The 25652-nt window shown below is 36.0% G+C and overlaps 1 long non-coding RNA gene and 2 pseudogenes across 2 annotated transcripts in view; all 3 read right to left on the bottom strand.

Annotated features, from left to right (window-relative positions):
- The window catches only part of LOC118613714, a 31718-nt gene that overhangs the window by 5031 nt on the left and 1035 nt on the right, over positions 1-25652 (bottom strand). Inside the window, exons 2-4 of one of the 2 annotated variants that reach the window (XR_004955736.1) lie at positions 22831-22875; positions 9668-11010; positions 3133-3345 (exon numbers count right to left, since the gene is read on the bottom strand). This is a non-coding gene — a long non-coding RNA (uncharacterized LOC118613714). The remainder of the gene's footprint in view (positions 1-3132; positions 3346-9667; positions 11011-22830; positions 22876-25652) is intronic. The other variant, XR_004955737.1, reaches the window with a different exon arrangement.
- On the bottom strand, positions 17026-17144 carry LOC118613937 (annotated as a pseudogene).
- On the bottom strand, positions 23832-23950 carry LOC118614192 (annotated as a pseudogene).

Below are 25652 nucleotides of genomic sequence, written 5' to 3'. Positions count from 1 at the left end.
TCTAGTATTATGTTGAATAAAAGTGGCAATATTAGGCAATATTGTCTTGTTCCTGATCTTATAGGAAAGTTTTCAGTTTTTCACTGTTGAGTATGATGTTAGCTGTAGTCTTGTCATATATGGTCTTTATGTTTTTTTTTTTTAAGAGAGTTTTCACCCTAAAACAAATATCCCATTAGTAACTATGAGAAAATCAGATTGAAATGGAAAAAAAGAAAAGTGAGAGGTATTGAAGAGTGCCTTGGCTGACCAAAAAAAAAAAAAAGAAAACAAGACTTCTGTGACTATTTTGGATCTCCACCATAAAGAATTCATTGAATTGCCCTACACTAAAATTAAACAAACAAACAAACAAACCTTAAATAGTAATTGTTCTAGATTTAAGCAAATATGCTTCTAAACTCCTTTTAAAAACTTACATTCCTTCTCTGTCCCTTGGAAGCATAAATCTTACGATCCTCTTTAAATGTAAACATCTAAAAAGATAGTTTTTGGAAACTTAAAAATCTTCTCCGGAAATATTTGTAAAAAATTATAGTCATCATTGAGTAGATAACTTTCACTTGTTTCATCTGCCAAAAACATAATTTGGATTCAACTATTTTACATACATAAACTAGTGTGTTTTCTATTATTGTGCCTGACTCATGGATAAAATTTTTAAATGAAAGTTCTAAGATCTCATTTGTGTCTGTCTCTATGTTTATGTATGTTTACATATGTGTGTTTTGTTTATATGATATTTTTCTACCCCATGATAGTAGAAAAAATTCCGTATGCAAAGTATGTAAGGAAAATGTGTTTTGAGATATGAAGGATATGTTTTTAAGAAAAAGGAGAGTAATTTTATCCTAAAATAGTTTAAGTTATTTAAAGGTCATTTCAGGCACAAAAGAGGAAAAGAAAGGACAAAAACACAGGTGAATATATGAAGTTGTAAATGAAAAGAGAAAGAGAAAATCTTATTTTATATGGTCAAGTTGGATAAAATTAAATGTGTTTATCATAAGGTTTTAAAACAAACTGGGATTATTGGTCTGTTCCTAATAAGAAATCGTAAAAGATTTTTCTTTACCTGTTGAGCAATACACCTAGGAAATACTCTATATCTTATCAAAATAATTTATTGTGCTTTATAGTCTTTATTATGTCTTTGATTACTTTAAAAAAACTGAGTCTTCTTAACATTAGGAGTGCTCAGGTTTTTTATATAGTCATATTTACCTTTGAAATCTTTTATTATCACTTTGGTTAAATAGATAACTAAGTATCGTTTTACAGTGACCTGTGATCCTATTTAATCAGATGATCAAACCTTGTGACATTATCACAAATTTCCCAATCTAAAACCTAAATGGGATCTTTTTTTTGTTTTTCTCAAAATAACTTTGAGACTTCCCGGCGGGCACCTGAAAAATCTCAAAGGTTTGGTTTTGTCACTTTGTAAAAGAGAAATGTTAAGCTAATTCAGTCTATTTGATATATTAAATTTTATGGGAAACATTGTCAAGTAATAAATGATGCTTAACCATCTTTAAAAGGTTACATTTTTATGAATGTATGTTACTAATATAAGTGTTTCAGAAATTGTATAAAGTTCCTAAATATCTGTCAACATCTTTGCTATTCATATGTCCTTGTATAATGGTATCTCATAATTTCAGTTATTATAAAATGTTGTATATCATAGAAAGAACCCAATTTACTTGTCAATTGTGCTATAATGAACTCTCATCAGATCTTTAACTATGGCCATTTTTAAGTCTTTTGTCATTCACACAGTTAATGCTGTACTCATTCTTTTATGAAAGCTTTTGCAATCAATTACAGGTGAAAATGTTTCATCTTCTAGGAGATTCATGAAAAAAACTGTGAAAAGTACTCAGAGTATAAGCTTCTGATCATTTAAAATCATGCCACTGAACTAGGTAAAAATTTCCAAAACTAATGCAGAAACTAATGGATTCATAAAAGTATCAAGCACAAGAATAATTTCATGGGATTGAATAAACTGGTGAGAATGATCATCATTATGTATGGGTTTTTTGCTTGATACATTACTGGTTCTTTAAAGTTGTATTTTCCATATTAAAGAACATTTTTTCTCTTTTCTGTTAAGCTATCTAACTTATAACAATATAGTAAAATATTGTTTGTGAACGAAGATGAAACATTGAATTTTTTTCACTTTCTGATCCCTCTAGAATTTGGAAACTCTTATTGAATATTCTTACTTTTATGGTATTATAATTATTTACATAAGTTCAGTAAGAATCTTTTCTCCTTGTAAACAGAACAAAATTTGAAACATTGGTTATACCACCAAGGCTTTGACTAGAATGTTATATTTGAGAATTATGCATATTCATATGAAATTTAATATAACTTCAGAGTTTTAAGGAACTAGGGTTGACTGTGTGGGGCCAATACTTACAAAGCCCTCTTGGAATGTCTAACTGATACCTGGTTTATAGTACTCCTGACATTCCAAGTAAGTAAGGAAGATCACTTCCTGATAGGCCTAGGAACTTTAAACCATATTGGGAACCTTCAGAAAGGAGGAATTCACCCAAATCTATAGGTATTGCAGGTGAAGACTAATAGAAAATTCTTGGTTTGGCTTCTCAGTCTCAAGAGATTTTTAAAAGTCTCATCTGAGTTCCCTTATTTAAATTCCCAGCAAACCAGACTTAAAAGAGCCTAAATGGTCAATTATTATCCTTGACGCACTTATGTAAATAATCAGGCCATGTTTAATGAGACTAGATTTATTTTGCAAATTAGTCTTACTTTATTTTTGATAAAAATTGGAGTTATTGTAGAGAGAGAGAGAGAAAAAATTATGCCTCAATAAAAAAAAGATATAGCACATCCTTGTGGGTTGTCGTATTCTAGCCATGTTTGCTGTCTTTGAGTGTTTTCACCTCATTGTAAATTGGCTCCTGTGTTTCGTATATTTATTTTTTTGTCAGTAATTAAACAATTCCAATTTTTCCCTCATCCTTCTGTTTTGACACCATTGCTAACACCGGATTGCCCAAATCCTTACTGAAGAGTATCTAAAAGGGCCCTGCTAGCTAATGTGATGTTTCCGTGCTGTTATGAAAAAATAACCATGACTGTGACACTCACGTATATGCCATCACCGAGACGTTCAAACAGTAAACCAGGAAATTGGAAGTTGCATTGTCACCGCCGTCCTCACTTCATTATCTAAAAATATTTTGAGCCCAACATTTGGAAATATTTTTGACCAATTTCCCTCTGGTCTCTGAAACTGGGTTTATAATTTGCTTCATCCATTAACCTTTGTTTTTCTTTTTGTTTCCACATAAATGCCTTTTCCTGGAGGGGGGAAAAAAAGTTTTAAAGGGAAGAATGAAGGGTACCAGAATATGCCACCCCAAAATATGCCTATTTGGCCTACAGATTAGTTTGAGCTAAAGGCAATTGAGAATCAGCAGATAAAGGAAAAGCTCTTTATTTTCCTCTAACTGCCTAACAATAGAGTATAAATTTCCCCTTGTGTAAAGGAAATTTACATTAAAAAGGAAATTTCCATTTGTAAAGGTGTCTCTTACCAGGCAGAGCTCTACACCCAGAGACAGCTCTTAGCACCATAACAAAACAACCTTTATTTACCACATATTTCCTCCCTTCCCCTTTTCATAACTTGCATTTCCCACCCAGAAGCCCCAAACTTCTTTCTTTTGTTTATCTTAAGATATATGAAGCTTCAATCATCTGGCTGGCTACCTCCTTGAGTTTTCATTTGTTGTGAGTCCCCATGGGTGTATATGTAACTAAATCTTCCTTTTTTTTCTCTTGGTAATCTATTTCTTATCTGTTTATTTTCAGGACCCAACCAATACACCTAGGAAGGTAGAGGAAAAAAGTTCTTCTTTCCCTTTATAGCTAAAAACTGAAGATGGGTGAAGCCAGGAAATCTAAAATAGTGCACAAGAACTGGCTAATACATACATACATACATACATACATACATACATACATACATACATTCATACATACATACATACATTCATACATACAGTAAATAAGTAAGTAATAAAGCTGATAGTAAGTAATTAATACATTGAATGAAATGCATAGACTTTGAGCCTAGGCTTGCAGAACAAACCCAAACCAGTTACCATGTCCAAAAATGTCCTATACAACCCAGCCCCTGCCATCTGTCCAGCACCATCTTGTACCATTCTCTTTCTCATTAAGTTACAAGATATTGTTGTAAACAAAAAAGGGGCTGTGTAATAAATCGAACAAGCTCAGTGGTTAACGATAACTTCACAGGATGATCCGATTATAAATTTGTAACTGGGCGGATCATGATGGGTAATCACATCCCAGCATATAACTTCTTTAGTAAAAGGTTTATCTTTGCCTTAAACAAGCTCCGTCCATTGTTCTTGTGTATCGAGGTTAACATACCTTTGTAATGCCAGAATAATCCTCTTTTCCAGACCCCCTCAGAGGCATAACTACCCTCAAGGGAATACATGATCTTGTTGTCTATATACCACCCTTGTTCACTGTAAATGTTAAATGTTAACTATTTTGTATAGATCAGTGTAAGAGCATCTCTTCATTTTCCCTTTTATCTATTCATAGGGATCTCCCCACCTTGCTTTCTCCATCTCCTTAATCTACCACCAACGGATTTCATGTGACCTTCCTTATGTCCCCACCTTTAGCTTTAAATACATAAAAAGAACTGCAAAACTGCTTTTCTCCAGAGCATTCTGAGATCTTGCTTTGGGGCATGTCCTCAGTTTGGCTCCAATAAACTCATAAGTTTTATATAGGTTTGGACATTCTTGTGTCCATACTGTTCTTCTTTAAGTTTTTAAACCACATTCCATCCTTTTCTGCCACAGGACCTTTGCACATGTTAGTCCTGTGTGAATTCTTTTTCTTCCTCTTTTACATGCAAATATTTTCTCATCTTTTTTTTAATTGCAGCTTAAGTGTAACTTTTTCAGATAGGTCTTCCTGTTGCCACTTTATTAAAATGATTTTTCCCTGCAATTCCTCAATGTCATGTGCATTTCTTTCACAGTAATTACCACAGTTTAAAGTTATTTTATTAATTTTTTTGGTAACTTCTTTTTGTCAGTCTCTCTAGTAGAATGGAAGCCTTTCAGGGAAAAGAAAATGTCTATCTTATTCACCATTATACCTACAACATGGAACACAGTGACAGACCCAAGGAGAATGAATGAATAAAGGGTTCCTACATGAGAAATGGATTTTAAGGTGGTATTGTCCATGACATTATTTGACGTAAAAACACTGAGTTACTAAATGAATAAAAAAGAAGTATTGACAAGTAAAGATAAGAGACTGGAAGAAAATGACATGGATGATCTAGCTTGCTCAAGTTTCCTTCCAGCTCTAGGAATCTTCCATTTGTAGAAGACATTCTTAAGAAAAGAGGAAGGAAGCAGTATCTTTTGTATTTGAAAATGAATCCATAACTTCCACAGGGTTAGGAAACACTGATTACAGCAACATATCAATAATCTTGATCTACTTCCTCAGTTTTCAAATGAAAACATCAAGGCCCAAAGTTGTTATGAGATTTGCTGAAATTCAAACAATAAATTAGGTAACAAGAAAACCCAGGACTCAAGTCTCTTAATTTCCAATGTGGTATTCTTTGTGGTGCCTCAATGCTTTCCTGATATTGTCATAGAACACTGTGTGAATAAAACAGAAAAGTTTCATTTATTAGAAAAAAGAAGAAAAAATCCAAACATATTGATTCAAAGGTAAAAGCAATAGAACCATAAGGCTAGCAGAGGTTCGAGGTCCACCTAACAGTTCCTTGATTTAAGACAAAACACCCTAAACATCCCGGAATGTATATTTTTCAAGACAGTTAAAGAATATGAAAGGAAAGGCAAAAATGATATTTAGTCAGTTAGCTGAGAAAGAAATGAACTAGATTCTATTTATTTAAAACATAAGCATGAATATATATCAAACACGTCCACAAAAAAAAGAAAGAATTTTAAAAATAATAAAGACAAAGTCTAGTTTTCATCTGTAATGCAAAGCAAAAAAGAAACATGGGTTATTTTCTCATAAATATTAAGATAACAAAGCATCATGAATATCTGATTCTCTTTCACAACATGGTCTAAAGGATAAATTAAGTAAATAAAATCCACAATCCAGTCCCCATGTTATGTAATCAATCAACTTGTGTTCAGAGAATATCAGAATATTAGGAGATCTGAGTTCAAATCTTGTATTTGCCACTAATTCATGGACTTGGACAAGTCAACTTCTCTAGTTCTCAAATTTTTCATACCCTCAGAGTGAAAAAAAAAGTTGATCAAACAGGCTTTTTCAAACTTTTTACAAATTGTTTTGTATTTTTAAAAATTTAATTTTTTATTACCACCCACAAGAAGACATATATTTTATATTACTTGCATGAATAAACATATGCCTATAAGTACACAAAAGTTTCATAAAACAATCTTGACATTTAGTCTATTTAGCAGCTCCGATATTTTCTGTTCTAATAGATTATGACCTTTTTTTTTTAAATGTATGCTATGACCCTTTACATTGATTTCATGAGCTACACATGAGTTACAGCACACATTTTAAAAAACGTTTTGAAAAACATTAAGGTCACTTGTAGTTTTCATATTCTACTAATAAATTCTCTGGAAGAACCACAAGTCTATAATAAAATCAATTTACTTGAACTTCTATTTTTCCCCTTCCTATATCAAAGGTGATAATGGATTGTGATAAAGAAATGCAGGTAGCAAAAGGGAAAGTAAGCATTGAGCATCCATGAAAGGAAACTCAGCTAGTAAGTAATTTAACAATGACCATAGAGAAAAAGACAGAAGACATTCACAACTAACTGGAAAGTTTTCACTGACTTTTCTTTTAACTGCCAAGCTTAAGAGCTCCTTAAGAGAATGTTTGAGAAAAGGAGGAGGCCAAGAGGGTAGGAAGAAAGAGAGGAAGAAGAATAGAAAGAAGGAAAGTAGAAAAAGAGGTAAATGTTCAGGGGCTGGTGGGTGGTCCTGACCTCTCTGACCTTCAGTGAAGCTAGGCTCAGCTCAGGTGAGAAGTACCCTCTATTCATGTGAAAAGGGACCTTTGGAGCCATGTCAGTACCCACCCACTTCCTCCCCACTGCTAGAGGACTCATTCTAAATTATAAACCTGATCATTACATGACTGTTTAGAATTCTTCAAGGATTCTCAGCATCTCCAGGATGATGTGTAAATTCTTCAGCATGGTACACAAACCATTCATAATCTCATCACATGTTCCCCTATTTTCCCAACAATATTCACACTCTCGATGCATATACACCATCACCAGTAACATCAAGTCCTTGGAGTTCCCCAAACCTCCTTTCTTATGCTTTCAATTTTTTTCAGATCTTTTCTCATTCTAGAATACCCTCCCCTCTGCTTATGTCTTCTAGTCTTTGAAGTCTCAACACATGTATCCTACCTCTGTCATTCCCCATCTGGTCTCCGCTCTCCTCTAACCCGACGCCCACCCCAATCACAGATGTTAACACTGCATATTGCAACACACATCTATTCTTCTTTCTGGCTAGACCATGACATCCTTGAGAACAGAGGTCATATCCATTGTATTCACAGGTCAACTGTGCTCAGTACACAGTAGAAATTCCATAAATATTTGTTAACCGAATGAGTATTGAAAGACTCTCTTACATTCCACCTGTTCCGGCTGCTGAGAGTTGCTGAAATTTCTGAAATTCAGATATGATTCTTGCCAGCCATGTGTAAACAGATTAAGTAATATAATCCTCTGTTCTCCCCAACAAAACATTAGCTAAATTTTCACATAACAAGTAAAGTGTGTCTTTTCCGGTTTAAAACGATGATAATGATTCAGCAGAATGGGAACATAAGTCCTTGGAAGCCAAATTACTAATGTTTAGTGGTAAACTGTGATTTTTAGAATTTTTCTTTTATTTATTTATATTATCAAAAGTGTCTATGATGACCATGTATTACTATTATAATAAAGAAAAATTCCCTCTCTGCCCTTCTTCCTATCCCACTTCAAAGAAATTCTGAACAGGATAACATCTAAAACTTTGGTTTGTTTTATCTGTCGTGGTAGAAATATGAAAAATTCAACTCCATCAACTCAAGTCATTATTAAGGTGATCTCTAAGATAGTAGACAATTCAGAAGAGCATCAAATTCAGACTCTTAGCACGAGAACCAGGAGGGCACAGTTCTAGTAGCAACAGTGGCTTTAATAAGCCCTTCGCTCTGGGCAGATGTAAACTTTTATTGTTGTTACTCGACAATGAGGAATTGAATATGGTTAGGAGATTTTAATTTTAATTGATTTAGTCACTAAATTCATTTAGGACTGTGTTATCACCAATTTCTTGACTGAAAGAATAGAAACTAACCAGTTCGGATTTTCTTTAAGTGGTTTTATTTTTTAAGAACAGAGAGAACTCATGAAAACACTATCCGATCCAGTCTCTTGGGAGCTGAAGATGGGAACTGGTAAGCCGTTGGGCTGGGGGGGTCATGCTCCATAAATCGTGGAACCACATGGCCTCTCTTCTTTGCCATTTTCTGAATATCTGCCCCCATTTTTATCTCCACAGATCAGATCCTTTCACTTATTCATAACTTCTGCTTTCCTATGATTTTGGCTTGCACATAGCTTTTTCTAGGCCATAAATATGACTCCAGGCATGATGCTACATATAACAGATAGGCTCCCCACAGCTAACACATCTAACTCTCAGAGAGCCAATTCCACAATGGTTCTAAGAGAAGCCGCCAGTTGTCTCAGTTTGGGTGAGTTGTACATCTCTGTTCCAATTTGCTGTAGTAGAAGAACAGGGATACATCGTATCAACATGGCCATCTAGACTTGCCTCTTCTACAGAGGCTTTTCTGGGAGTCATTTCCAGAAAAAGGGACTTTGTGCTAACAAGTACCCAAATATATTTATTACTTTTTACTAAGCAATATTTAGGAATAGCATGAAAATGTTATTGTGTAGTTCTTCCCGTCCTCTCCCAACTTTCTCTCAATCCCAGGCTTTTCCTCAAATGTAATAACTCAACTTCCAAAGCATCTGCATTACTCCTCATTCCTATAGCAGCCTGCTCTTTTCTGGCTGAAACAAAGCAATTAATTCATACTAAAGTGTTTATGACTGATAAAGCGACTTTACAGCAAGTCATTCATCCTCTCAGTGACTTCATTTCTTTATCTTTAAAGCGGCAGGGCTTGGAATAATTGACTCTTGTTTTCTAGTACAACTTTTTAACTTCCAAAAATAAAAGTTATTCTAAATTAATAATAGTTAACATCCATTTAGCGCTTATTATATGCTAGACATTCTTCTAAGAGCTTTACGTATAATACTTTTTAAAATCCTTACAACAATGATTCAGAAGAGCATCGAATTCAGACTTGGAAGACACAGTTCTAGTAGCAACAGTGGCTTTAATAAAACCTTTTAACATTATAACATTCTTCTAAGAGCTTTAAATATAATACTTTTTTTAACTCTTACAACAACCCAGGTAAGAGAGTGTTAATTAAGATCATATTGACTGTGATAAAAAAAATAATAATAATAATAAATGCTGAAAAAATATACCTTAAAGAAAATTGAAGTTTATTTCTTGATCACATCGTAGACCAGTATGGGAATTTCTGGTCTGTGGTGGCTTTCTTCCATTTGGTGATTCAGGAAACCAGGCTTGGTTTTTTCTCTTTTGTTTTCCACCCCCTTTGTGGCTCTGCTAGCTCCTAGATCTCACTGTCATCTGTTTTTAGCTACAGAAGAAAAAAGAGAGTATGGACAAGGTACCCACATATCAAAGAGTCTGACCCAGAAGTGACACACCTCACTTCCATTCATAATTTATTTGTGAGAAGTAATCTCAAGGCAATAGCTGGGCACAGCGGAGATTAGAAAATATTGTTTTAGATGGACAGTCAGTTCTCAGAAAAAAATTAATATTCTTCATTACTCCTCATCTATACATTTTTCACACTTTAACATCTCTTTGATAAGAATGCATTGTTCAATCAAATGTTCAAAGCAAATTCATATTTACTTGGTAGTATTTTTTCTATCTTAGTAATACATAAAATTGTGTTTTTGACAACCAATGAAATCTTAGGTTAGATGAAATCTGGAAGAGAAAACAAAAGTTTTGGCTCTTTCTCAGTCTGCCATTCTTTTTACTAAATATTCAAGCACACCCTTTTTTGGTCACTCTAAGGATACATAGTATAGTCCTATACAGTTTGAGCATTTGGCTCAAAGTCCAGCATTTTGGGAGATATGAAGTCTTCCCATCTAAAGCTCTTCTCAGTACTGTGATATACAAAGATATAGAGAAGTTATCTGCACCTCTCATTATATGATGATAAAACAGGAACAAGATGATCATAATAAAAACTCCTATTAAGAAAGAAAAGAACATATAGCAGTCACTAGTCCATTGTTGTAATAGATTCTGCCTTTTAAGTTATCATAGATACAGTTTTAAAAATGCTTTGCCAGCACATAGCATGGGTCTCCATCTCTCCAGCACCCAACATGTTTCTTTGCCGCCTGCTGCCCAAATGTTTGGCCAAATGCATTTACCTCATTTTGTTAATATAGCAGCATTCCTTCGAAGAGTCAATTTCTGTACTAATTAGGGTAATGTTAGGGGCGGTAAGTAGTAACCCCCAGAATATGTAGCAGAAATGTAGTAGAGGTCTATTTCTCATTCATTTAACCACCTATGGTAAGTGTTCCTAATTGGTGGGCAGTTTTCCTCCATTGTGTAGTTCAAGGATGCAATCTCCTTCCATCTTGGGGTTTAGTCTTCCTTTGGCTCCTCATCTTCAAATGAATCCAGCTGGTAGAATGAGAAAGACGATGGAGAACGTACACTTGCTTCTTAAATCTTGACCTGAAAATGCCACATCTCTTCTGCTCACATTCTACAAGTAAACATTAGAAGAAAAGCTGTGTTAGGTGAAGGAGGAATGAGGAAATAGAGTCCTTGTCTGGGTAGCTGCTTCCAGTGACAATTTTCTGAAGGGGAAGCACACATTTTGACAGAGAACTAGCTTTGTCTGATACAAGATGAGGATTCAATCTTTAATGTTAGAAATTTAGCGGCAAGGGAGAAATTTAAGTAATATTGAGAAGTTTCTCATAGGGTGCCTCAGATCATAACATATCACTCACCACCAATCTGTCTTCTAAGTCTGTGCCTGTGTGTCATTTTGAAATATTAGATGAGGTATCTATGGCAATAATGGAATTAAAAGCAAGGACAAATGATAAGGTTTTAAGTAGCCAGCAATGGAAATAATAACCATAGAGTAGAAGCTGGCTTTTTTGTTTGTGATTTCTTTGTGCCAGATGCTGTGTTGAACTCATTTCAAGAATTATTTAATTTAACCCTCACTAACATTATATCAATTTTATAGATGTAGAAGCTTAGGGAGCTTACATAACGTGCTGAGATAAATAATACCTAGAAGCGTCTCACTCCAGGATCTAGTTTCTATCCACATATCAATTATTTTTCCCATAAATTCATAAAGCCCTAAGATTTCTTAAAGAAATACTTGAGGAGCACTGAATTAGAAATTAATGATGACGCAATCATAAACGAATATAAATTAACTACCTGAAATTACATGTCAGTTCCTGGTTAAAAGGTTATTGAATGATTCAGAATACACTTGTAAAATATAAATACATATATTTTATGTAATCTCATTTAAATGTATACACTGGGAGTTTAGGCTAAATCTGGTCCGTAGATGGGATGTGCTTTGATTTATTACTTGAATTAACTGTCCCCATTTAAAATAAAGAACGTTTACATTTTTCAAATCTAGATTCCTGACCACTCTTGAAAAATCAGATCCAGAAGCCATGAGTGACCAGCAATTTCCCACAGCTGCAACTAGAACTGAGCAGAAATTACGCCCTTTGGACATTGCATGTTTTTCCCAGTTTCCTAGAGTCGCTTCTTCAATTTGGATGCATAACCTGCCTGGATTCTCCTGGCAGATTTTGAGTTTGCAGCCCTTGCTAGACCAACCTGTTTGAGTTTTAGTTAGCGAAGCGAGGCCCGCAGAAGACAAGTGACTCGCCTGTCCATAGAACTTTTTCTAATGAGACTCACGTGTTGGCACTTTTTCCATATATTCATTTCACCATCCCATACTTTTTCCCAAAGAGATTTGAAAAGTAAGCTTACTGTCTGAAGAAATTATGCTTAAGGCAGGAAGAGACAACGATGATGTCAACCAGAGGACAATTTAGAGGCTCACTAACTGGAACCCAAGAGACTTCAATAGGAAGTTATTAATGGAAGGAAGTCGAAGGACAAGAGAGATTACGTGTGGAATAAGAACAAATGAGAGAAGCATATGTGAAGAGCTAAGGTAACGTGAAGAGAAAGGGCAAAGGAGGTAAAATGTACTAAAATACTATCTTATTCGTAAAAACAGTATTAACCGAAGGAAAAAAATGGGCATGGAAGGCACTGGATTGGTCTGCTCCTATGGAGATATTAGCCTTGCTGCAAAGCAGCAATTGACAGAAAGGAGGCTCTCCAACAGAGACTCCCAAATCAAAAGTGATGAGAAAAATAATTGGAAATTATAAGACATTTCTTCTTTAGACTTATTTGCTGTGAAAAAAAAAATGATGTGTGAAGAAAAGCAAAGAAGTCTTAGGGTTACCTTAGAAGTTATAACAGAAGGAGATGAAAACAATGGTCTAAAAGAGTAATGGTCTGGAAAAAGGAAAAAAAGAAAAAAAACTTTCTAAAATGCAAACCAGGAATTTTACCAAGAATTCGCCATTTAATGGCTCAGCAAAAGTTTTTTCTAGAAAGAAAAATGAACCAAGACCGTGTCACAGGACTCTTTCTTAGGGAGAGGGAGGACCTTGGGACTGGTACTGCTGTAAGACCAGGAATCCATACCAAACGCTATGGAATCCATACCAAACATCGTCCTGTGACTTCGCTGTAAAGATTAACAGAGAGAAGTAGCAGAATGATAGCTGAGATCCTGACTGATGGCAAACTAAAAAGGAGGGAATAATGTAGGAAGTTGATAAACCTTAAAAGAAACGATAGGATATGTGTGTAATTAGCGTGCGAAAGTCAGGAGGCTTGGAGTGCTGGTCTTGACTCTGCCACTACTGGGCTGGGCCACCTTGGGCTGAACATTTTAATTCTCTAAGGCTCAGCTTCCTAATCTGGGGAGAGAAGGGTTTGGGCTGATTCTCAAAGTGTTATCTGCACATCAGCAGCCTTGGTATCATGAGAAAACTTGTTAGAAATGCAAATTCTTAGGCTCCATCTCAAACCTTCAGTCAGAAATGGGGCGGGAACTTATTTATAATCTGCATTGTAATGAACAAGATCCTGGGTGAGAAAGGCACTGAGCAAGCCACAGTCCTGGTGATCTCTACGTTCCTTATATCAGGAAACACTTGATTTTCAAGCAAAAGAAGAAAGAGTGCTGGGTTATTCTAGTAGCTGACATAATAAAAGACATTTTAAAAGATATTCAATAGGACAAGACATCATTATTTTCTTTGAATAATGCAAGTGTTTGGTTAACCATTTGGTTTTATGAGGCATAAGAACACCATGCCCAGGCAAGGAGCATTCCATCAACGAAACGAAGTGAGTTGAAGCAAAGCGAAAGAGCGCAGTGGCAAGACAAGGACAGTACATATGCATTGGCAGTGGTACTCTCCCTGTTAGGATGTATTCAGCGTGTGGAGAGCAAAGACAAGAAGCATCCCTCTCTTTCAGTGTTCAAGTTCTACAGTTGTTGTTGTTGTTTTTTTTTTAATACACTTATAGCTCAGTTAATGAACTGCCTTATAATTAACTGCTTTACATTAGTGGTGCTTCTGTTTATAAAAATAAAATCTTCAAGGCTCATTGGAAATTTTAGTGGAGCCATAGGGCTCAAAAGTTGACATATAATACTGAAAAGCAAAGAAAAAAGAAAAGAAACAAGCAAAAAAGCAAAATAAACAAGAAAAACCAACTTCATGATCAACTTCTGTCTTTCCAGGCATAGTTGAAGATAAATAAGACTGCAAGACTGAGATCTCAGCTTGCTTTCCACAGCATCCCCCTTTTGGTCTTCCTCATTCACTTTCAGGGACCAGCTCTTTAATTTCTTTCTTTTTCTTCCTTTCTTTCTTTCCTTTCTTTCTTTCCTTGCTTGCTTGCTTGCTCTTGCTCTCTCTTTCTTTTTCTTCTCTCTCTTCTCTTTCCCTCCCTCCCTCTCTTTCTTTCTTTCTTTCTTTCTTTCTTTCTTTCTTTTCTTTCTTTCTTTCTTTCTTTCTTTCTCTTTTCTTTCTGTCTCCTCTCTCTCTCTCTCTCTCTCTCTCTCTCTCTCTCTCTCTCTCTCTCTCTTCCTCTCAGTCATTCATGTTTATTTCATTAACCCTTAACACTTTAGTAAGAATAAACTTCATATTATGCTATGTCAACCAGGCATTTTAATTTTGTTTTTCATAATGAATTCTCGAAACGAAAATTCCTGTCATCAGTGAAAGGTGCTAAAGATATTATCTAATAGGTAGGAAAATCTTTGAGTTGAGCAGAAAAACATCCAAGGTCAGTAAAGAGAGCTCTGAAACAACTTAGCGATCTTTGCAGGGCAAATGGGCAGTGGTAGGGAGGAAAGCAGAGTAGCAGGAGAGGTGGAGCAGCTGGAGAGGTGGGACGGCAGAGAAGGTGGAGTAGCAGGGGAAGCTGATTGGAGAGCAGTCCAGCAACCTGTGGTAAAATGAACAGAGCCTGTATAGGCTTCTTTGCTAAAGAACTTTCACCCACTGGTGGACCATCTGCAGGCTGGCTAGGCAAAACGGTCTGTATAAGTTGTAGCAAAATCTGTACGGAGTCTTTTCCAGGACTGAAGACTTCCTATTCCATAGGTCATATCTTTCCTATTCTTCCTAATTCTCTGTCCCATCTTTTCATGCATGAGTACAGATCAGCTCCTGTCCTCTCCCCCCTAATCATAATCCATCTTTTGTCCCAGGAGTCCAGGCTGCTGTGTTGGTGGTATAAGGACCCCCAAAGTGACACCATGCAGAAGGGAGAAATGGAAGCTGCAACCTAGCCCACGCTTTCCTCACCAAACCCTGTGTTGTGGGGAGTGCTTTTTTCCTAACTCACACGAAGGTACCCTATGAGCTAGCCCAATCACCCCAGTAACCCCCGTATTGTATTTTTTGGCATATCTGACTCCGCAGTAGTTTTTTAAAAAGAAACTTCTCTCAACATACTCTCTAGATTAACCTTTGCTTCTCATTGCCTCTGTGGAACATACCGACAAGTGCCACGGCACACCCATGCCAGCAGCTGATAGACGTTCTCCGGTCTGCTCTAGCACGTTCTGGGTACATCTACTCCCTCCAGTTAGGTTCTATGCATGTTAGGTAATCCGATGTGTTCCCAGACTGGTTTCTACCAGTCGTGCTTGTTTCAATTATCCAAATTAATTAAATATTGAATAAACTGATGACATAGCATAAAAAGAGAGAGGGTTCTAGTTTCTGTGAAAACTAAGTTTCACACTTTGCAAAGATTGGAAAGGGTAAGTACTAGAAATGGCTGTTGACTTAGTTGTGGAGAGGCAGCTACAAAAGCTTGGCAAAAGAAAAGCGCGAAGTCTAAGAAGCTGCACCCAATTGTCTTATATGTGACTTGAAATTCTCTGTTCACTTTAAAAGAACTCAAGCTAGAAATCCTAGGTCATGAATTATGTGTGTAGTTTACAGGGGGGTGGGGGGAGGAAGTGCCACTGTAAGCTGCAGATCCATGTTTAAAAAAAAAAATTAAAAAAAAATCTTTTTTGAAAAAGTTTTGGTCATCTATCAAAAAGCATATGTTTACATATTTTAAGGTAAAACACATGCTTAAGAAATATTTTCAATCAGTTTTTATCAGTATTTAATCGATTTTTCCAATTAACCAACTGTCAACCTATACCCAGTGAAGATGTTGTCACATAAGGTTTCTACAGAATTCATGCCTAATGAGATTTGTGTATAGTAGCTCCTCACCCTTAGTGAGGTCTTTCCATGCAACTTTAAGTAAAGTATCCTATAATATATGTGCCTTTGATAACAGAGGGTTTTTTTTGTTCTTTAACCTTTTTGTTTTTAAAATACTTATAGGATTTTTGACAACAAAGCAATAATGTATCACATGAGAAAAAGAGTCATTCTCAATAACAGCCGTACAATCATATCTATACTAACTCACAATATTTAAAAATGTTCTTTTGAATCCAATTTAACTTTATGAAATATACTTTACTACAGAGTAGAATAGGACACACATTCAATATAGCAACCACTGATCAGAATTTGTCTATTCTGCTGGGAATTCTGTGAAAATTACCTTGTAAGTTCAAACTGATTGGAAGACAGATGCGCATAACAAACTCAGAACTTTTCTTAGGAAGGATGATTCAATGTGAGGTTAATTATTCATAAAGGGAGGAAGGAAGAAGACTGGAAAAGATGTTTTGTTCTATCATTTCCCATCCATTTGGAATCAAAGAATCATGTAGTTTGAAACTGAGGAGAAACTTACAGGCCAGTGGGTCATGCCTCTCATGCAGGAATTTCTCCTTCAGATCAAGCAGTGTCCCACTCTGCTTTATTACCACCGAAAACAAGATGTTTCCACATGCTGAGAAGGACTATGCTTCATTACTGAAAAGCTCCTTTGATTACCTCCATTTTGGGATATTCATTTTGAAATTTACAATTTGAACATTTCCGTCCTTGTGTATTTTGAAGGAACTGGGTATCCTGGAGAAAACAAAATGTATGTGTGTATATGTATATTTTCTTTTCTTTTTTCTTTTAGATGAGACAATCCTTGGTTGACCTCACAGATTGCAAGGACCTTGTCAGCCTACAATTCCTTATTTTTTTATCTTTTACACCTACAGCACCTGGTCTTCCTAGGTGGTCTTCCATCAAAATAATAACCAGGCCAAACCCTGCTTAGCTTCCAAGATCAGACAGGATCAGGCTTGTTCAGGGTGGTATGGCTGTAGACAGTGTGTGTGACTTCAAGATGGATTGTGGCTAAGTAATAAGTTTCTCAGTATAAGGAAAAACTGCCTTTTAATTTAGCAGTTAAATAATGTGGAGGCTTGCTTTAAAAACTGTGTGCTCCCTCGTTCCGGAAGAGAGCAGTGATGACCTACTTGGAAGTCTTTAGGATGGGGTTTTTGTACTGGATAAAAGGTTAGAACAAGAGGCCTCTAAAGATCCTTCTGTAATTCTGTCTTTAACATACTTGACATTTTCCCTGACTTTCTACTCTACAATATACTTGTTTTCTTCTAATATCCTTCATGTGCTATAACTTCCAGAACTTTGCGCTATTTTACATGACCTGCTATGAAAACGCATTGATGTAATAAATATCCTTAAAATTTTGTATCCAAAATTAAAATTTATAATCTGTAAATATGATGCTGAAACGGAGTCATCAGGAAATGGCCTCCATTTGGTGAAGCAGATACTGCTAGTAAAAACCAATATGAAAGGCAATGTTGCTAAAGAGCCTTGGAAAACACTCATTTAAACTAAAGTGGCCAGAATTTATCCTAATCAATTACTTTGTAGCCTAATAAAGAAATACAGGTCAAGAATTCCCTATTCATGATTCCAGAAAAATATTTTAAAAACAATTTTTTTTTCCATAACTAATTTGGTGGCAGACTCCGATGTCAACCACTGGAGGCAGTTTATTATCTGTATCTTATTTATTCTGAATATTCACACATTTAGTTGCTGAATTATTTTAATCTTGGATTTGGAAGTGCACTATATACCCTTTTTAAATCCAAAATGCCAGAATTCAGAAACACATCTGGACAAATAGTTTCGGCTTAGGGACTATGAACCTGTCATATGTCACAGGAGACTGGTGGTGGGCTTCTATGTATTTGCAAGAAAAAGGAAGAGTGATTCAACTTGCAGTAGTGTGGTCCTCCAGACAATCTGAAGGATCCAGCGGTACAAATAAACACAATTAGATCTGAATAAAATATACTTGCAACGCCCTACAATGCCATTACAAGTTGTAATGGTAATCTCTACACACACACGCATACCAACACACTAAATACACAATAAAGAGAGATAGATCAAACACATTCCAAACCAAGGGAAAAAAGGAAAAAAGGAAAATATTTAAAATGTTAACATTCCAAATATTTTAAGATAATGTATAGTCATAATAAGCTTCTTTGCGCTATGATGATAAATTAACTTCACTCTCACTTATGTAACACAAACAGAATTTACTTCTCGCTCTTGCTGCACAGCAGTGCAGGTTGGTAGGAGACTCTGCTCTTTACAGTCATTGAAGGACTTGATAGAGGAAGGCTTTACCATCTGGTATGTTTTAAGTTGTTGCAACAAGATAAAAGAACACGTGGAGAACTCAAACCCACCCTTTCCAGCTGTGTCCCTGAGGTAACAGTCACTTTCATTCCTATTATTCAGAATTACTCATGTCACTACCCCTAAATGTAGGGCAGCACATGGGATATTTGCCAACCGACTATCTCTGCCATAAAAAGAGAATAAAGAAATATAGAAGAAGCAAGACAAATAGAAATTTAAAATGACATAGTATAAACAAGTCCAGATAAATCTATAATTACAATACATGACTGGAATATACTCAAATAAAAAAGCAGGTAATGTCGGAAAAGTTTTTTAAAACTAGTTATATGATATTCAGAAGAGGTCCACCAAAAATTTTAAAATGAATAAAGCTTGAAAATAAAAGGACAAAAAAGGACATAACAGGCAAATATTAACCAAAATAAAGCTGATATGGCTATATTTTTATTAGAAATAATAGATGTTAAAACTAAAAATATTATTAAGTATAAATGATGACATTCATAATAGTTTTTAAAATGCCCAATTCACTAAGAAGACATAAAAATTCTAAACTTACGTGTACCTAATAAAATAGTATCAAATTATATAAAGTAGAAATTGATAAGGTGAAGAGAGAATATGTCCCAAAAGCTTAAAGTATTTACTGTTTGGCCTTTTACAGAAAAAGTTTGTAGAACTCCACATGGTCATAAGGCATCTTGGCAGACTTCAAAATACCAGTATCAAATGACAACAAATTTTGAACCACAGTGCAATTATTTAAGATGTCAATAAAAAACAAATTAAAATAAGTAAAAGGAAAATTTCATGCTCTTGAAAATTTTAAAGGAAACCATACCTTTAAATAATTGCATGGGTAAAGAAGAAATAATAATGGGAATTTTAGAATACTATGTAATAAATAATCATGAATCTATTATATTAGAACTTGACAGATGGCCAAGGACGAACAGTTTGAACATCACTAAGGGCACTAATTGCAATGCGTTAAAATAGATAACTATGTTTAAATCCATGAGTTAAGATATTTGGGGGAAAAGGTAGTAGCTCACCATGGGGAGATGATAGAAAATCATTTATTATGTTGAGAACCAGTAAAGGAAGAGAAAAAAAATCAAGTGTTTATTATGCCTTTCTTACATAGACTGTACCAGTGAGCAGTCAATAGTCCATCAAGTGGAAACACTGGCACAGGTGGACAAGTTGAAACTTGCAAAGAAACCCAAGAGGCCAATTATACCCAGATGCCTAAAGGAGGGAAGCTGTTGCCTCAGTGGGTTGGCTGATCATGAAATTTAAGGAGAGCAGACATGCTTGGATCCCAAATGGACTTCTGGATCTATCCATTACCATATGTGACTACAACAAACGACTGAAAGCAGTGGCCACCATTTCATGTCTTCCTTTCAGATTTCATGCAGGCGCTTTTTCTGCCAACTCTAACTCAGATATAAGGGAAAGGGAATTATGGGAATTAGCAGTCTGCTGTTTACCAGTTTGGCAGCTCTACCCCTTTTAACCACTTCCAAATAAAGATAATATGAAAAATCATGCTTCCACTTAACAAGGTGTAACTACCCCTCATACAGCTGAAAAGGTACTGATCTTCTCCCTCAAAGGATACACAAATAAGATTTTACCTCTAGGTGATGTCCATTCGTCTTGTAACTGTATCTTGTAACTTAAATACTAATGTATGAAGGTAACACTCTCAAGTGGGGCAGTAGCCATAGTTGTTCACTTTCAAGTGGTACCAGCATAACCCTCCCAAAACCATCTGTAATCAGATCTGAACTCATTCTTCCTTAGTATAGTAGACGCAGATAATTTCCCATGAGGCCATAGGTGTGGTTTGAGAGAGAGGATTCGATAGGAATAAGAACCATAGAAATCTAAGCCAATGGTTCATGTAACTTACTTGTTCCTTCAGGACCTGCTTAAGCTCAGTCTTGTATATATTACTTCCACTCATGCTGGAGCAAGCTGTGCATGCCCAACATAATGGCTTAGTGAGTCAAACAACACCTAGCTCAAAATGAGCAGTTTAAGTTCCATGGTGACTTGGTCATCCCAAGGTCAAGCAGTCAGTTTCTTCTACGGTCCAGTAGCAAACCAGAAGCTATTTCTCGAAAGGAGAATGTTTATGTTTAGAAGATGGCATATCTTGGCTCCAAAATCCTAAAGGTCAGCACTGTAATTCACCTATAGGATCCTGCCAAGGGCCCCATACAACTTCCCTATCTGCCACAGATATTTCAAATGTCAGTGGGTCTTCTGGATCAAAGAGCTCAACGGGCAGAGGAGCTGACACATAGCGTGGACTTGATGCAGACCCTGCTGTTACAGTGGGTCTCAGTGAAAACTAGAAGCTCACTAGATGTGCCTCTTTCTTTGGAGGAAAAAAGCCTTAATGCAGCAACTTGTTCTTCACCTTAGAAGGGGTGTCTTGACCATGACAGAGATCAGAGGAGGCATTCACTAAGGCAGAAGGCCCCTAAATTTTTATGAAATTTATTTCTCAGCCTCTGAATATTTGCTGCTGCAATGGACTAAAATGATATTTTTGTGTAATGAAGAGGCAATCAAGTTCTTTTCAGACTATATTAGACTATACTAGATTATGCTAAAGGGCTGTAGAGTTGATAAAGGCTTGAGAGAGGACATTGAAATATATTGCTAGTCCTACCAGTTAAAAGCAAACTGCTTTTTGTAGTTTTTACTATGAGAGATAAGAGAAAAAGTATTAACCAGATAAAGAGCTGCATACTAGGTACCAAGGACTGCATTGGTTTACTCCAATAAAGAAACCTCATTTGGAATAACAGATGCAACTAGAATCATGACCTGATTAAGTTCACCATAATCTATCAACATTCTCCAAGATCTAACCCTTTGTCACAGGCCAAACAGGTGAAATAAATGAGAATGTAGTAGAAGTTATCATTTCTCCATCCTTTAGAGCCCTTATGGCAGCACTATCCTCGTAATCCCTCCAAGAATACTAAATTGCCTTTGGTTTATTATTTTGGCAAGTAAACACTTGCCATAATAATGATAGCATTAATGGCTTATAGAGAATGGCTACTATAGAAGTTCTAGGAACTCCTTTTTGGCTTTTTCTACTGTAAAGCTCTCAATCCATAATTTGGGGGATCAATACAGGGATTCTGCCATTTGCTGAGTATGTAAATTTCAACTCTGTATTTCAGAACTAGAAAAATAATCATGGGGTGTGTTTGGGTATCCGCCAGGTCCACTATGAGTTGGGCTCAAGCCAAAACTCCACTTATTTTCTGATGTCTTAGGCCCTACTCTGATTGGCACACCAAAGTGACATTTTGAGTTTCGAGGAACCAGTGTTAATTCAGAGCTAGTGTACAATAATGCCCCTAAATTTTGGTTATTTTCCCGTCTCCAGTGCACATATGCACTGGTAAGTGCCCAAAGGTGCCTTTGGGGAAGGGTGAGTAGAAGATATACAGCATACATTTTGGCAATGTAGCAAGACTCTTCCTCAAGGAGATCTGTTTCCTCTTAATTTAAGGGCTCTGCATCTACTTAATCTGGACTAAATCAAGACTGGAAATCAGTTGAGGACCAGGACCATCTGCTCTGAGATTCAAATAAGATTTTTTTTTTACTCCAGACATAGAGCTTTTTTATGCATAAAAATCAAGTAAACCATTAGTAGGGTGTATATGTATTTCAATCCTAGGGGTGTTACAATAAATCAGCCAGCGCCATTGAAAGATCAAACCATTCTGATGACCATTTTAGCTCTGTCCATTATGACCGCCATGTTTCCCTTCTCTCTGGTAGTTAAGATAGTTAAGTGACGTCACTTGCACCTGTCACTTCAGTATCCCGCATCCCCAGTAAATCCATGGAGCCCAGTTTAACGATAGCATGAATGGCTTATGGAGAACAGCTACTACAGAACTTGACAAGGATGCTGTTTCTTCAACGATGCTTTTCTTAAAGACTTCTGAACCTCCCAGGTCATAATTAGGGGACAGCTGAGCAGTACTAACATAATAAATCCACGCCAGCATTCCAACTCTTTATCTTTTGGATATTTTCCATTTATATAGTGTGAGATGGATTTATGAAAGAGGTGGTTTTCAGGTACTACATGACAGAAAAAAACTTTCATAGTTTGTGTGTGTGAGTAGAGTTTTAAGTAATATAGGATATGACCTAAGGATAGAAATGGGAGTAATGAAGAGATTTGAACAGACATGTAAGATCCAGTAGTGATGATAGATGAACTACAGAAGTTTGGTGGTAGAATAAAAGAAGTATCAATAATCCAAACTCACATTGTTGTTACTTCTGGAAAGATGACTGAAAAGATAGAGGAAAATCTGTAAACAAAACAGAAAGATTTGGGATAAGCAATATATATGGCATAAAAGTGAGCAGCTTGTCAAAAATTATTTTGAGATTCATTAAGTTGGAGGTTGATAATACAGTGGCATTAGTAGAAAGATGGGGAAGCTATATGGAGAAGGCACATGGAGTACGATAGTTTGAAGGTTGTATGGGAGATGTGACAGAATACTAAAAAGTTCTAAAAATATAACTGTCAGAGGGGGCTTATCAAAAGCCATTTATTACACATAGTGACGTTCTAATTTGACAACGTGGCTAGGTTGAACTACATCTCTGGAGTTCTCTTGTGTTTCCTGTGCGGGTGGGCCATGAGAGAGAGTGCTGTACGATTGGAGCCTAGAAATGAAGCAGCAGACATTTCGTAGCTCACACACATGGTCATTCATCTGTTGCCTCACCTCATTGGGGTGTGGCACTGGCTGAGCCTGTGACTGATCCTCCTTCACCAAGATCCTAGCTTAGCTTCTGCCACACCTGGGTTAGGGGAGTAAATGTTTAGTTCTATGACAAAGGGCCCCAGCTTGTGTAGAACACCCCAGCCATCAAGATCAGAGGCAATGAGAATTGACATGGGTTTTAATCCATCCTCATGGACTTTTGAGTTGTAGCTTATTCTTGATTTTACCTACTTTACATCCATCTGCTCTTCCCAACTGCCTGCCCTATATATATATTTCCTTTACTATATCAGTCAGCATGGAATCAGAGAAGTAGAATCATTGTATACATGTATGTAATACACAAACATACACACAGAGTGATTCTCCTTCTCTGTTTGCACCCTGACTGATATAATAAAGAAAATATATGGCTTAGGACAGTGATTTTCGAAGTTTCAAATCCATGTCTTATTTGTTTATTTATTTATTTTATTTTATTTGTATTTATTTTTTAAATTTTTATTTATTTATTTTTAATTATTATTTAAAGCCTACAGCTCCTAGTATTCCTAGGTGGTCACCCATCCAAGTACTAACCAGGTCCGACCCTGCATAGCTTCCAAGATCAGATGAGATCAGGAGCATTCAGGGTGGCATGGCCGTTGGCCCATGTCTTACTTAGTTAGATAAGCATACACATTTCACCTCTTTTCCATACCACCAATTGACTGACCCCTCTTACAGAAGCATGCTCATTAGGTTAAGGAATTCTGGTTTGGCAGATATACGGATGGTGTTTCTTATTATAGCTTTTATTGTTTAAAATGCTGTTGTTTTCGTTTTAAAAATATAACATTATACTATGATAATGGCTACAGGTTTGTAAATTAAACACATTCACTCTCACATATTCTTAACTGATCATTCTTCCCCACTCTTGGTCCCTCCCCATCACTCTTTTGGAAGATAAAGATTAGACAGACATTCAGATTCCTCTTTCAGTTTGTATGTAGACAGTCACAAGAAACCATAATTCACTTCCTAACACACCAGATAATCTAAACAATTATATTAAAACACACACACACACACACACACACACACACACACATTAGAGAGATGAGAGCACGGAGAAACCCAAGTGAACTAAATTTCATAAAATGACCAGTAGTTAAGATCAACCCTAACTACAGTATAAAGAAGAGAAGTCCATCATAGACAATGCTAAGGAGAAATCAGCCTAACTTTTAATAAATTTTAATGGCAGTGTGTGGGCTGATGTGACAGGTTAAAATCCAGAGGAGTCACAGGCACAGAGCAAAACTGTACTGCCTTACAATTCTTTCCTACTGATATTCACTAATTACTAGGGTAGGACCACAAAAACAAGGCCAATGAATGGGAGCTAAGAGACACTCTCAGAGATAAACTGGATTTTCAAGCCAAGAAAGACTTGTAGAAGGGTAGAAGAGCTGAGAGAAAACTGGCTTTCCAGGCCTTTAGATAAGAAAGATTGGGGTTGGGAGGAGCAGAGAAGTCAATCACAAATGATATCAAGCTGCTTTATAGACATCCCGTACTGTCAAAAGTTAAAACAAGAAACAAGATCTCCATCCCAACACAAATTTGCAGCATTTATTTTTTTCTGAAATCAAACTACAGTTCCAACAGTGGTTTTTGGATTTTGATGTAAATTAAAGGAAATTTCCATATTTTAAATCCACTTAACTGTGCAACTGGGGTGCTTCCACCTACCCTTCAAGTGGAAGTAATTAATGTGCAATACAATGGTACGCTAAAGGAGAAAGATCAAGAGAACTTAGAGAAGTCTAATAAAATTGTATAAATGCCTTCTAACCAATGAATATGCTCATGGCAGTACCTATGTGGGTGAAAAGGTATTTTAAAAACTGAAATATGTAAAATCTCACTACAGATCAATGTTAACAGGTAAACATTTGCAATCAGTTTTGATGATAGAGAACAGTTACTTTGAATTGGGGTTTAACTAAATGAAATGTTATTCGCCCTCAAAAAAAAAAAAAGTTCTCTTACTCATTAAACCTGTATTATAATTGTTATTACTATTACACCTTACAGTTTCTGCCAATTAAAAATTGTGAATATTTGTTTTTTCTTATTATATAAAGATCTATATAATGACCTTGATTTTACCTGTGTGCACAAAGCCTTAAATATTTATTATCTGCCCCTTCTCAGAAAGAGATCACCAACCCTTGGTCTAAACTCAACGTCTACCACAGTTGCTACTGTTTACTTAGCTTTGGAACCACATACGTTCTAATTCAGCCTACTTCTTCAGTGAGTCACTTGGAAAAGGTAAGGAGGAGATAGGAAGGGAAGTTGAG

Source organism: Rousettus aegyptiacus, unplaced genomic scaffold (assembly GCF_014176215.1).
Source record: "Rousettus aegyptiacus isolate mRouAeg1 unplaced genomic scaffold, mRouAeg1.p scaffold_m13_p_2, whole genome shotgun sequence".
Lineage (NCBI taxonomy): Eukaryota > Metazoa > Chordata > Mammalia > Chiroptera > Pteropodidae > Rousettus > Rousettus aegyptiacus.
The sequence above is the reverse complement of the archived record's forward strand: the minus strand, read 5'-3'. Positions and strand labels throughout refer to the sequence as shown.